Consider the following 13,166-nt stretch of genomic DNA (forward strand, 5'->3'; position numbering starts at 1 on the left):
CGTAGAAGGGAAAGAGCATACTTCCTTTATCCTCCTGTCTGCCCACACAACCCCGGGTTCCTCCACCTATCATGAGAGGAGAGCTTCCCATCAAGTGGCAAAAAGGCTGGAGTATTAATTCTGCCCTAATTATTAGTCGAGAGGGCTTCCCTGGTGGCTCAGAGGGAAAAGGGTCTGCCTGCAATGTGGGAGACCTGGGTTCGATCCCTGAGTCAGGAAGATCCCCTGGAGAAGGAAATGGCAACCCATTCCAGTATTCTTGCCTAGAGAATCCCATGGACAGAGGAGTCTGGTAGGGCTACAGTTCACAGGGTCGCAAAGGGTCATACATGACTAAGTGACTTCACTTTTATTAGTCGAGACAGCCAATGTGCATTGAATAGTGGCACATACAGACTTGAGGGCCCCCTTGCAGCATGATCAGCTCCTTCTCTCTCCATTTTCCTCCTTTCTCCAGAAGGAAGAGAATGGTAACATGTGGACTCAAGCCCTGGTGGAAGGTGGAAGCCAGTGCCCTGTCTCAGACCATGTGAGTACCGACACAGCTAATAAGGAGGCAGGATTATTATTATCATATTTTTCATTTTATTTTCTGCTGTTTTCACAGAGATCATCTGGAATCCCAAGAGAAGAGCTGTAGGGCTGTATTTGCCCTAAATTTTAGTTTCATTTCCATCAAATGTCACAAATACATTTGAACACATCTACCTCACTCTCCTTCAGCACAAAGGAATGAGTCAAATGGAGAGATTTGAAGTTGCTGATATTTTTCCACATAGGGACAAAGCTTCTTCTTCTTATAGCTACTTCTAGAGTACAAATGAATGAATTCAGAATAAGTTTCTGATGATCTTTCCTATAAACGAAGTGCCTGTGCTTCTGTGTAGACTTCACAGATCACAGCTATGTTCCAGATTAAACACCTGGATAAAAAAAATATATTGTTATATTTCAAACTTGCCATCTGGTATCTGAGAAATATTTAGCTAAATTTTAACAAGCATATTAGCATTAAAAATAAAAATAATTTCTTCATAAGCATGTCATTTGCAATAGTCTAATACAAATGATAGCCTTATAAAGGGTTGCCTACCTGGGAGATCACACCAATGAATACACCTAGAACCCCAAACTACAATAGGGCTTGTTCCTAAGTAGGTTTAGTTGATTCCTATATTAGCTATACATAAGATAATATTTTCTCCCTCTTTAATCTGCCTTGTTGAGGGATTACATGGCAATTATTAGATCAGGAATACTATCACCCTCTGGGCCACTGGTAAAAGTAAATATCCACTTGGCTTTGTGTGGGTTAGTCTGATCTGTGAATTGGTGAATAAAAGAAAATGTTAAGAGAAATGTTCTCTTCTCCCTGCCCCATGACCCTAATGAGGACTGGATTTGAATTTTTAAAAATAGAAATCACAGGAAAGACATCGAGATGTGATTTTTTTAAAAACAATAGATTTTTATTGCCAGTAGAGTAGAAATGACAAAACCTTCCTTCCCCCTTCAGATCTATTGCTGCCCTTGGCAAGTCTGACCATTTTGTCAGGAATTTGAAAACTTCTTACAGAATATCTTAGGAGAAAAAGCTCATTATAGTGTCCAGAAAAGTGAAAAAAGCTATATTTAATACTCCAGAAAAGCAAACTTTACAGCACTGGAATGGTATGGCATTTCTAATTCATGTCAATTATGTATTTGGAAAGTTCAATTTGAATATTTTTCTTAAGGGACATTCTTTTATGACCTTAAACAATAATAGCACTGAGTTATTTGAGATGAAAACCATGTGTTAGTCATAAAGGATTTTTTGGGAACTTTGCTGTTCCATTTATAAAGCCCTCTCCTGAGACCTTTCATCTGACCCTCATTATAGTTCTGTGTGGATGAGGTAGTTAAGTTCTGAGAGGTTCAGAGACTTTCCCAGTGTCATGCTGCTACTGGGCGGCATGGACATGACTGGGAATGTGTCTCAACTTCTGATTCTCAGTTCCTTTTTACCTCTGCACACATCCATACACTTGGCAGGTGGGATCCTAGACCCAGAGGTCTCAGGAATATAGAAAGCAGGCTGATACCTACTTCATGGAGTTCAATTTCAACAAGAGGAAGCAGGACCAAAATCACTTAAACAAACACGGTAGTATCAGAAAATATCCGACTTTTTGTAACCTCATGGACTAGAGCCTGCCAGGCTCCTCTGTCCATGCAATTTTCCAGGCAGGAATACTAGAGTGTATAGCCATTCTCTTCTCTAGGAATATCAGATCATTACAAGCAAAGAAGAAAAAATTAACTTGGGGTTGTGGGGCCAGGTACTTGGCTAATGTATCTAGAGTGGTCATGGAAAGTATATCAGCTAGGAATCATACATGTCGAAAACCCAGTTTGTTTAAAGTCTAGGAACATTATCTCACATAATGAAACACGGAGGTAAGCTATTTTGGCGTTGGTTGACTCAACAATAAAACTGAATGTTTCTGAAAGTCTCTGTCTTTCCTCTCCAGATGGATGATGGCTATTCCAGAGTTATCTGTGTCCCATTGTCTCTGAACAGCCCAGTAAAAGCTTGTTTACCAAACCTTTGCCATCTCCGTGTGAATTGCCTTACTTCCCTTTAAAGTCCCGACATCCCACAATATCCTCTTCTGTCTTTAGCTGAAGATGGTATTTAAAGTGAGGATTTAGGCCATTTTGGCAAGTTACTCAGTTTTCCTAGTTTCTCCCAAATATGCATGTTATTATCCTTCTGTTTGATTTTCTCCTGTAACTCTCTCTCACTATCTCACGGCCATCTAATGCTCAGACCAGCCAGAAGAACTTAGAAGGGTAGAAAATCTCTTCCCCCTCAATGCTGTCCTCAACTGGTTGTCCTCTCCCAGTAAATCTTCCGAGCCTCATCTTCCACTTTAAACATTGGGAGGACCCAAGAATATTTCTCTACCCACATTTCTTTTCTTTTTCCTTTCCACCCTTTCCTAAGTAATCTCATTCAATCCCAAACCCTAAATTCCTTCAGCCCAAACCTCTTCCTTGAGTTTCACGTTCTGATACCCTACTGTGCACCAAACATCCACACTTTGATGTGTAATAACCACCTCTGGCCTATATGGCTGCAAGGGTGTCAGTGTTTCCACTGTTCCTCAAATCTCCTTCTGTCTGCCACTCCCATTTTAGCATTTCCCATCTCACCTATCCAGGTACTCAAGCCCAAAGCATCATTACTTAATCTTTCTCTTTCTTATATACACTGAGTCAGTCCAACAGTAAGCTTTATTGGTAATATCTCCAGAACATTCCTCTGATCTGACCATTTCTCACCATCTACAAGACTAGCACAAACCCTACCTTGTCTCTGGACTATCAGCTCTTCTGTTTCCTCTTGAGAGTCCCTTTTATCATATCAAGCACGGTGATGTTTCAAAGAACAAATTAGGTCCAGTTGCTTCTGCTTTTTAAAATTTTACAATAGTTGCTCACTACACTTTGAATATAATTTGAACTCTTTCCTGGCAAGTTGCTTCTTGAGCTTTCTGTCTTCTTCCACTTCCCTTTCTCGCATCAACCCCTCTACTTTTCCAATTTTTTTTTTCATTCTACATTATTCTATTTTATTTTCCTTATAGCACTCTTCTGTTCCCTCAAATTATCTTAATTACCAGTTTACTTGTCTGTTGTCTAAATCCCCACTTGAATGTCAGTTCCACGAGCATATTTTTCTTTCGTTCCCTGCTAGCCACCACGTACTTGGATTAATCGTTAATACTTTGGAAAGTGAAGTCGCTCAGTCATGTCTGACTCTTTGCGACCCCATGGACTGTAGCCTATCAGGCTCCTCTGTCCATGGATTTTCCAGGCAAGAGTGCTGGAGTGGATTGCCATTTCCTTCTCCAGGGGATCTTCCCAACCCAGGAATCGAACCTGGGTCTCTCGCATTGTAGGCAGACGCTTTACCGTCTGAGCCATTTGGAAGTACTAGTTAAATATGTTTATGGCCTATCTTCTCTTTTCTCACTTGTGGTAGAAATACAGATAAAAGAGTTATTTTGCTTTCCACTGAACTCTACTACCTGAAGAAAACAACCCATCATTACAACAAATTAAAATCAACATCCAACCCTGCTATGGGGCCATTAAGAATTGGAAGGATTTCTGGAGATTAGAACAGCAAAGATCTCATGCAAAGGAGATGCCTCTATTTAGCACCAGCCAACAGTTACCTGAAGAAAGATAAGTCTAGTGTGATGTCATATTTTAATATTCTAAGAAGTCCCAGGCTCACATTCTTAAGTGACATCTCTATATGTATGTTGTTGTTGTTCAGTTGCCCAGTTGTGTCAGACTCTTTGTGACCCCATGGACTGCAGCACTGTAGGCCTTCCTGTCCCTCACTATCTCCCCAAATTTGCCCAGATTTATGTCCATTGCCTCAATGATGCCATCCAGCCATCTTATCCTCTGATACTTTCTTCTCCTTCTAAATACCTAAATAGCTAATATCTAATTATCTCTAGATTTATAGATAATATTAAATTAATCCATTAAAAAACATGTATGAAGACCAAACACAACACATTTACAGAGTAGTTTTACTTTGTGGGTTATCATTTTGCAACTTTTACTATAGGATGATTTCATGATCAAGAAAAAAAAAGTCTAAAGGAACTTAATTGAGTATCATGGCTGATGATGAAGAGGGCAGTGAAATCCTTAGGCAACTCAAAGAAACTTGACCAGTTTTAAAGTTTTACCCATAAGTATGGCTTGACTGTGCATTTGGAGCTGGCCCAGTGTATGGTCTGAAGCCATAAACTTTCAAAAGGAGAGAGACATTTTGTCTTCCTGAAGCATACGGGTTTCTGTGGTCCATGAAAGCAAAAATCACAGAGAAAAGGAAGGTAAAAAATAGCTAAGATCTTCTCAGGTGGTTCAATGATAAAGAATCTGCCTGCCAAGCAGAAGACCCAGGTTCAATCCCTGGTCTAGGAAGATCCCCTGGAGATGGAAATGACAACCCACATCAGTATTCTTGCCTGGGAAATCCCATGGACAGAGGAGCCTGGAGGGCTACATCTGTGGGGTCGCAAAAGAGTTGGACACGACATAGCGACTAAACAACAGCAACAACAAAAAACAGCCAGAGACTTTCACAGATAGAGGCAACCTGCACAGAAATTCAAATTCCTCACCTAGAGTTTGTGGAGTCCTGAAAACTCATATAATTCAACCTCACACTTGCCTTCTGCTCCCTCATTCTGGGACCAGAAATACACTAGGAATTTATCTTGAGAAATGTTTAAAATTATATTTATGTAAAGCAGGGAATATACATCTCCACTTCCATTTAGATAACCTACAAAAGCATCATTGTTTCAGTTCAGTTTAGTTCAGTTCACTCGCTCAGTAGTGTCTGACTCTTTGCGACCCCATGAATCGCAGCACGCCAGGCCTCCTTGTTCATTACCGACTCCCGGCGTTCACTCAAACTCATGTCCATCCAGTCGGTAATGCTATTCAGCCATCTCTCCTCTGTTGTCCCCTTTTCCTCCTGCCCCTAATCCCTCCCAGAATCAGAGTCTTTTCCAATGAGTCAGCTCTTCACATGAGGTGGCCAAAGTATTGGAGTTTCAGCTTTAGCATCAGTCCTTCCAATGAATACCCAGGACTGATTTCCTTTAGGATGGACTGGTTGGATCTCCTTGCAGTCCAAGGGACTCTCAAGAGTCTTCTCCAACACCACAGTTCAAAAGCATCAATTCTTTGGCACTCAGTTTTCTTCACAGTCCAATTCTCACATCCATACATGACCACTAGAAAAGCCATAGCCTTGACTAGATGGACATTTGTTGGCAAAGTAATGCCTCTGCTCTTGAATATGCTATCTAGGTTGGTCATAACTTTCCTTCCAAGGAGTGTTTTTTAATTTCATTGCTGCAATCACTATCTGCAGTGATTTTGGAGCCCCCCAAAATAAAGTCTGACACTGTTTTCCTATCTATTTCCCAAGAAATGATGGGACCAGATGCCATGATCTTAGTTTTCTGAATGTTGAACTTTAAGCCAACTTTTTCATTTATCAAGAGGCTTTTAAGTTCCTCTTCACTTTCTGCCATAAGGGTGGTGCCATCTGCATAGCTGAGGTTATTGATATTTCTCCTGGCAATCTTGATTCCAGCTTGTGCTTCTTCCAGTCCAGCATTTCTCATGATGTACTCTGCATAGAAGTTAAATAAGCAGGGTGACAATATACAGCCTTGATGTACTCCTTTTCCTATTGGGAACCAGTCTGTTGTTCCATGTCCAGTTCTAACTGTTGCTGCCTGACCCGCATATAGGTTTCTCAAGAGGCAGGTCAGGTGGTCTGGTATTCCAATCTCTTTCAGAATTTCCCACAGTTTATTGTGATCCACGCAGTCAAGGCTTTGGCATGGTCAATAAAGCAGAAATGGATGTTTTTCTGGAACTCTCTTGCTTTTTCCATGATCCAGCAGATGTTGGCAATTTGATCTCTGGTTCCTCTGCCTTTTCTAAAACCAGCTTGAACATCTGGACATTGACGGTTCACATTTTGCTGAAGCCTGGCTTGGAGAATTTTGATCATTACTTTACTCAGTTCAGTTCCATTCAATTTAAATAAGCAAACATTCTCCGCTGCCTTTCTAAAGACTGTACATGGTGATTGTTGCTATAAAAATCATTTGAATTAAATGATGCATAAGTTTTGCCTATAATGAGAAGAATATATTTTCTTCCTCTTTTCTTCCATATCACCTGGGATCACTCCCTCATCTTTGGGGCCACTATGGAGGAGGGTCCTAGAGAATCACTTGCAATTAGTAGCCTTCCATAGAGTATTGTGGGAGAAGGAATTGGCAACCCACTCCAGTATTCTTGCCTAGAGAATCTCATGGACAGAGGACCCTGGTGGGCTGCTGTCTATCGGGTCACACAGAGTCAGACATGACTGAAGCGGCTTAGCAGCAGCAGCAGTAGAGTATTGCAATGTATTACGTCCATTTCATATTACAACCTTGACTGCAAGCTTATGCAGGAGAAGAACTAAGTTTAAAGCTTCTTTTTTTCACTTCAAGGACCCAGGATGGGTTGGCTCTTTGGGATTTTCTCAATTACTTCATGTTGGTCCAAGGACCAGCCTAAATCTTTGGTTTGTGAAGGACACTTGCCATTGGGGTTTGCACAGAAAGGGGCACAAATGGATGATTGGTCGAACTTCATTTGTTGTTTTAGTCACTCAGTTGTGTCTGACTCTTTATGACCTTGTGGACTGTAGCCCACCAGGCTCCTCTGTCCATGGGATTCTCCAGGCAAGAATATTGGAGTGGGTTGCCATTTCCTTCTCCAGGATGAACTTCATACTTTGATCATTATTCCTCCTAAGGTAGGAAGAAGAAAGTTCATTCTCCTTCATGGAAAGATCTATTCTTTAGTCTGGCTGGCTGTGTTCAGAATTTTAGGGGAAACTCCAACAAGTTGTAGCTTCTAGGGAGTAAATTCTACAGAAAATGGTTATAGATTTGAAAGTCTGGGGGTTTGGGGGAGGCATGGCTTTTCTTAATGCTGTGAAATGTAAGAAAATAACAGTGGATTATGTTCCACCTTGTTCCAAACTTGAAAACTGACAATGAAATCCACCACGAGAGAGAATTAATCTGCTTTTAAAATTTTTCAAGACTGAGTTTCTCAGTAGGTGAAAATGGCAGGATATGCCTCAGAGCTGACAAGAATTGCCTCACCGTTCAGAACAGGAAAAAAGAAAAGTGTAGGAAAAAGGCACACCTGGAACTCAGTGTGGGCCCACTCGTACTGGAATTTTAACCAACTTTAGTGAAACCCTGTGAATTATCAAAGCTCTTAATTAATGCATTTAACACTTTTATTAGGCAAATTAGTCCTTTCAATCCCATTTATACCGAAGACAGAGGAATTAAACAGCTCAGAATCATAGCATCTGAGAGAAACAGACTTGGCCAGAAGTCAGCCTTACCTGAGATTCTTTGCAGGATTAAACACAGGGCTTACTCCCATCGAGTCCATTTCACACAACTTCATTTATGAGGTTCTGGTCAGTATTCCTTCTGCTCCTTCTGAGGAATGACTGGGAGCCTGTAGAATAGAAGTAGAATCAATGAGAATGAAGACTTTGTTTCAGTTTCAACGGAAAAGCAGGACCTAGAAATTTCAGATGACCTCATTAGAGCTGAGTCTTATTTTTACACCTGCCAAGAAAGAAAAGAAGGCTTAAGACCCTAGATTGTCTCATTAGGCAGCTTCATAGTTCATCACCGTTGGATTCTTTGCTCTCAACAACCCTCTGACAGAGATCTATTAACTCCATTTTACAGATGAGTAAGCCACAGCTCAGAGAGGTTAAATAAATACCTGAAGCTAATAAGTGACATTACTGAAATCTGAAATGACCCCAGAGTCCATCTTCTTTGCAAGACACTGTTCAGCTTCCACATAACAGTTAATAAGCTGTGCAACCTTGGAAAAATCATTTTACCTCTTTGGATCTCCATAAAATTGAAGGAGTTGGAATAATATCTTGGCATATCTAAGATGTCTGTGGCTCTGGAGGGGAGGTAATTTGACACATTAGAGACCAACCCTGTACAGAACTGTGGAGCATCTGAAATTTCATCCCACTCAAAAGCCAACGAATGAGCCTGCCACTGTTCCATACCTCTCGGCAGAAATCATGTGATTCCTAGGTCAGAGACAAAGGGTTTATTGTTCAAAGCACAACAGGCTCAGGAGTTTCATGGTTGTATCAGTGCCTCTTGCTCCCCCAGTCCTACAAAGGTGATATGGAGGACCCCCAGTGTGTGCTGCACAGACTGGGTTTGGGTCACTGCTGAGAACTCAAGTTTAGGAAGCACCTAGTGTTATAAGAGGCTGCTTACAAGCCTATTTAGCAAGTCTCCCCAACATTTTCCCCAGAGGGAGAAATACTACTCGGTCAGGAAATAAATCTGCCTTTTTTTTTTTTTTTTAATCTTAGAAGGAGACACTACCACTCTCTTTCAAAGTTGTTTGCTACACAGACATTGTTAAAAGAACCTTCCAGAACAAAAGCTGATAGCAGATGTGTAGAAATGCCAGGAGGAATCGCCTCTCAACAAACTGTGTACTGAAAACTGAATCACTGGGGCCAGGTTAAAGACTTTGATCTTAGGTTAATATCAGACCTAGTCAAGCAAAACTTAACTGAGAGTTTACTCTGTGTCAGGCACTAAGTTAAATATGGTAGATAAAGAGATGGAAGACAAATTAGCAGGCAAAATTATCCCGCTGGAAATAAGGCCTGGATAATGTGTAGTCCTTCCCTAGTGGCTCAGTTGGTAAAGAATCTGCCTACATTGCAGAAGACCCAGGTTTGATCCCTGGGTTGGGAAGATCCCCTAGAGAAGGAAATGGCAGCCCACTCCAGGACTCTTGCTTGGAGAATTCCATGGACAGAGGAGTGGGGCAGGCTACACTTCGTGGGATTGCAAAGAGTCAGACATGACAGGGCAACTAACTTAATGTGTAACACAGGTTCATAAATGAGCAAATAGTCGTATTTAAGGTAGCCTTTGGGTTAGAGAAAGTTGACACCCGAGCCAAGTCTTTAGAATTCCCAAGAGTTTGGGACTATAGAGAGATGAAATTCTAGGTAGAAGGAATAGATTGAGCAAAATGGGTGCTGAAAGATGTTTATTGTTGTTCAGTCACTAAGTCATGTCTGACCCTTTGCAGCTCCATGGACTGCAGCACATCAGGCTTCTCTGTCTTCCACCATCGCTGGAAGTTTGCTCAACTTCATGTCCATTGAATTAGTGATGCTTTCTAACCATCTCATCTTCTGCCACCCCCTTCTCCTTCTGCCTTCAATCTTTCTCAGTATCGGAGTTTTTTCCAATGAATCAGTTTTTCACATTGGGTGGCCAAAGTATTGGAAAGATGTTCCTAAACATAAGTTCTGCCTTGTGAAAATGTCAAGTATAGAAAAAGGAGATGGGCTGCATGCTCTCAGTTAAATCAGCAAGTTCTGGGAATGAAGGCTCTTGTACACAAGAATGCTTAGATAATTATCCTGAAAAGAAAAAAGAGAGAGAGAGAGAGAGAGAGGCTGGGGTAGTTGAAGATAATTCTGGATAGTATAAGGAGAATGGATTGCAGAGTTTGATACGGAGGACAAAGAGACCAGTTAAGAGGCTGCTGCTTTTCTCAGAGAAAGGAATGAACTAGAACACTGACAGTTGGGCTAGGGAAAAAAGACACAATGACTCAGCATCCTAGACTCAGCAAATGCACTCTCTTGGGCAAACAGTGCCAGTGACTTGTGAGAAAATGTTGCTATCTCTGATAACAGTAAAATTAGGGGGGGGAAAAAAAATCTTACTACTCCAAGATATCAACCAGTGATTAATCAAAGCAAATAAAGCTTCTGGAGTCAGGAAAACTTGTGTTTAAATCCAAGCTCTAGGAACTCTGTGATTAAGAAAATGTTGCTTAATTTCTCTGACGCTAAATTTCCTTAAGTGTAAGAAGGGGGAAGACAGTAACAGTTTTCACATGAAGTTGTTGTAAGTATTAAATGAGGGGCAACATAAAAATGTATAAAATTCTTGGCACAGTTTCTGGCATATAGTAAATCCCAAAAAATATTAGGTTTTTTAATTTAAGCCAGGAAACTGCCATTACATGTACACTCTGAAATCAAAACAACACCAAGATGGCTTTAATATGTAAATCATTTATAATTTTTAAGCTCATCAAACACATGTTCTAGGCATCTTAGATCATGTTTAAATGCACTCACATACTATTCCTACTGAATCACTAAAGACGCTGCCCAAGGACACACACACTATTTGCGGCTACCTCAAGTGCTACATTTAACAAAATCTCACTTCTATAAAAATGAGACAAACTTCTGTTTCCATGAATTATAATCAGCTTTTCCTCCAATTAGTGCGAATTAATAAAGAATAATAACTTACTGAAACCTAAGGTTTTTTCAAAGGAGTAAAATAGCTTTTCTGTTAGCTTGAACTCTCTGTTAACTCTCTCGATATCATTTCACTCTCATTTTCTTGTAATTCTGTTATTTCACCTGACAGTGTATGGGCACTGCTGGAACCAAGCTGCTTCAACCAAACAAGCTCGGGTCAAGTTTCCACTCTGCTTGTATAGCTTTGAAGAAATTAAAACCTCTGAACTTCAGTTCGCTCATTACGTTCTTCCAGTCTGCTTCCCAGAGTCGAAGATTACATGAAGGCACAATGAGTGAGATAATTCCTTTCCATTCCTATATCTAAACATATAAAAGAAAAAGGAAAACACAAGCTCCCAGGGGTCCTTATGGTTTTGGCTCACAGAGTCCTTGTTTTGCTGCACCCATCATGGTGTCTCTGGCCTCACTTCCTCCTGGATCAGCTGCCTAATTCTCTTAAAGTTCTAGGTTCAGTTTCATGAAACATGAAATTTATCTAGCTCATGTATGTGAATGAGGCCATTGCATAAAGACTGACCTTCAACCATGAACTCACTGGTCTTTGGTCAAATACCCACCCTCGAGCAAATGTTGTTGATGCTGTTGTTCAGTTACTAAGTCATATCCGACTCTGTGCACAAATACTCACACTAGAAAAATCTTAAAATTTACGTGGAGCTGAAAACCCCCCAAATAGCCAAAGCAATTCTGAGGGGAAAAGAACAAAGCAGGAGATATGACATTCAATGATTTCTAATTATCATACAAAACTACGATAATCGAAACAGCATAATATTGGCAGAAAAACATAGATCTACAAAACACAATTGAGAGCTCAGAAACAAACCCACGCAAATGTAGACAATTAATTTACAACAAAGGAGCAAAGAACATACCATGGAGAGAGGATAGTCTTGTCAATAAATGGTGTTGGGAAAACCGGACAGCCACATATAAGAGAATAAAACTAGACCACTATCTCACACCATGCACAAAAATCAACTCAAAATTGATTGAAGACTTGAAAGTAAGATCTAAAACCGGAAGACCCCTAGAAGAAAACTTAGGTATGTGCTCTTTGACATGAATCTTACCAATATCTTTCTGGATGCATCTCCTCAGGCAAGGGAAACAAAAGTAAAAAATAATCAAATGAGACTACGTCAAATTAAAAAGCTTCTGCACAGCAAAGAAAACCATCAACAAAATGAAAAGGCAACCTACTAAATGGGAGAAGATATCTACAAATCACATATCTAATAAGGGATTCGTATCCAGAATGTATAAAGAACTCATGCAAATCAGCATCAAACATACAAACACCCTGATTAAAAAATGGAAAGAGGATCTGTTAGACATTTATTTTTCCAAAGATGATGTACAGATGGCCAAAGACATATGAAAGGATATCCAATATAACTAATAATTAGGGAAATGCAAGTCAAACTACAATGGAATATTACCTCACACCTGTTAGAATGTTATCAAGAAGGCAAGAAATAACAAATAGCAGAGAGTATCTGGAGTAAAGGGAACTCTCATACACTGTTGGTGGGAATGTAAATTTGTGCAGCTACTTCACATACAGAAAGCCACTGTATCATATGGAAAACAGTATGGAGATTTTTCAAAAAATCAAGAATAGAACTACTATACGATCCAAGCTATTCCATTTCTGGGTATTTATCCAAAGAATATGAAAACACTAATTCAAAAATATAAAATGCTGGAGAGGATGTAGAGAGAAGGGAACCCTCCTACATTGTTGGTGGGAATGTAAATTGGTACAGGCACTATGGAGAACAGTATGGAGGTTCCTTAAAAAATTAAAAATAAAGCTACCATATGAGCCTGCATTACCACTCCTGAGCATATATCAAGAACAAAACATGGTCCAAAGGACACATGCACCCCATTGTTCATGGTAGCACTGTTCACAATAGCCAAGATATGGAAGCAGCCTAAATGTCCATCAACAGAGGAATGGGTAAAGAAGATGTAGCACATATATAAAATGGAATATTACTCAGCAATTAAAAAGAATAAAATAATGCCATTTGCAGCAACATGGATGGGCCTAGAGATTGTCATCCAAGGATGGGCCTAGAGTGACATCAAACAGAGAAGGAGAAATAGCATGACATGCTTATATATGGAATCT

General features: G+C 40.2%; 1 long non-coding RNA gene across 1 annotated transcript in view; it reads right to left on the minus strand.

The window, feature by feature from the left end:
• Nucleotides 1-780: 780 nt before the first annotated feature.
• The window catches only part of LOC114113893 (uncharacterized), a 30,615-nt gene continuing 18,229 nt past the window's right edge, over nt 781-13,166 (minus strand). Inside the window, exons 2-3 of the long non-coding RNA XR_003588637.3 lie at nt 8,012-8,130; nt 781-923 (exon numbers count right to left, since the gene is read on the minus strand). This is a non-coding gene — a long non-coding RNA (uncharacterized LOC114113893). The remainder of the gene's footprint in view (nt 924-8,011; nt 8,131-13,166) is intronic.

Source organism: Ovis aries, chromosome 3, assembly GCF_016772045.2.
Source record: "Ovis aries strain OAR_USU_Benz2616 breed Rambouillet chromosome 3, ARS-UI_Ramb_v3.0, whole genome shotgun sequence".
Classification (NCBI taxonomy): domain Eukaryota; kingdom Metazoa; phylum Chordata; class Mammalia; order Artiodactyla; family Bovidae; genus Ovis; species Ovis aries.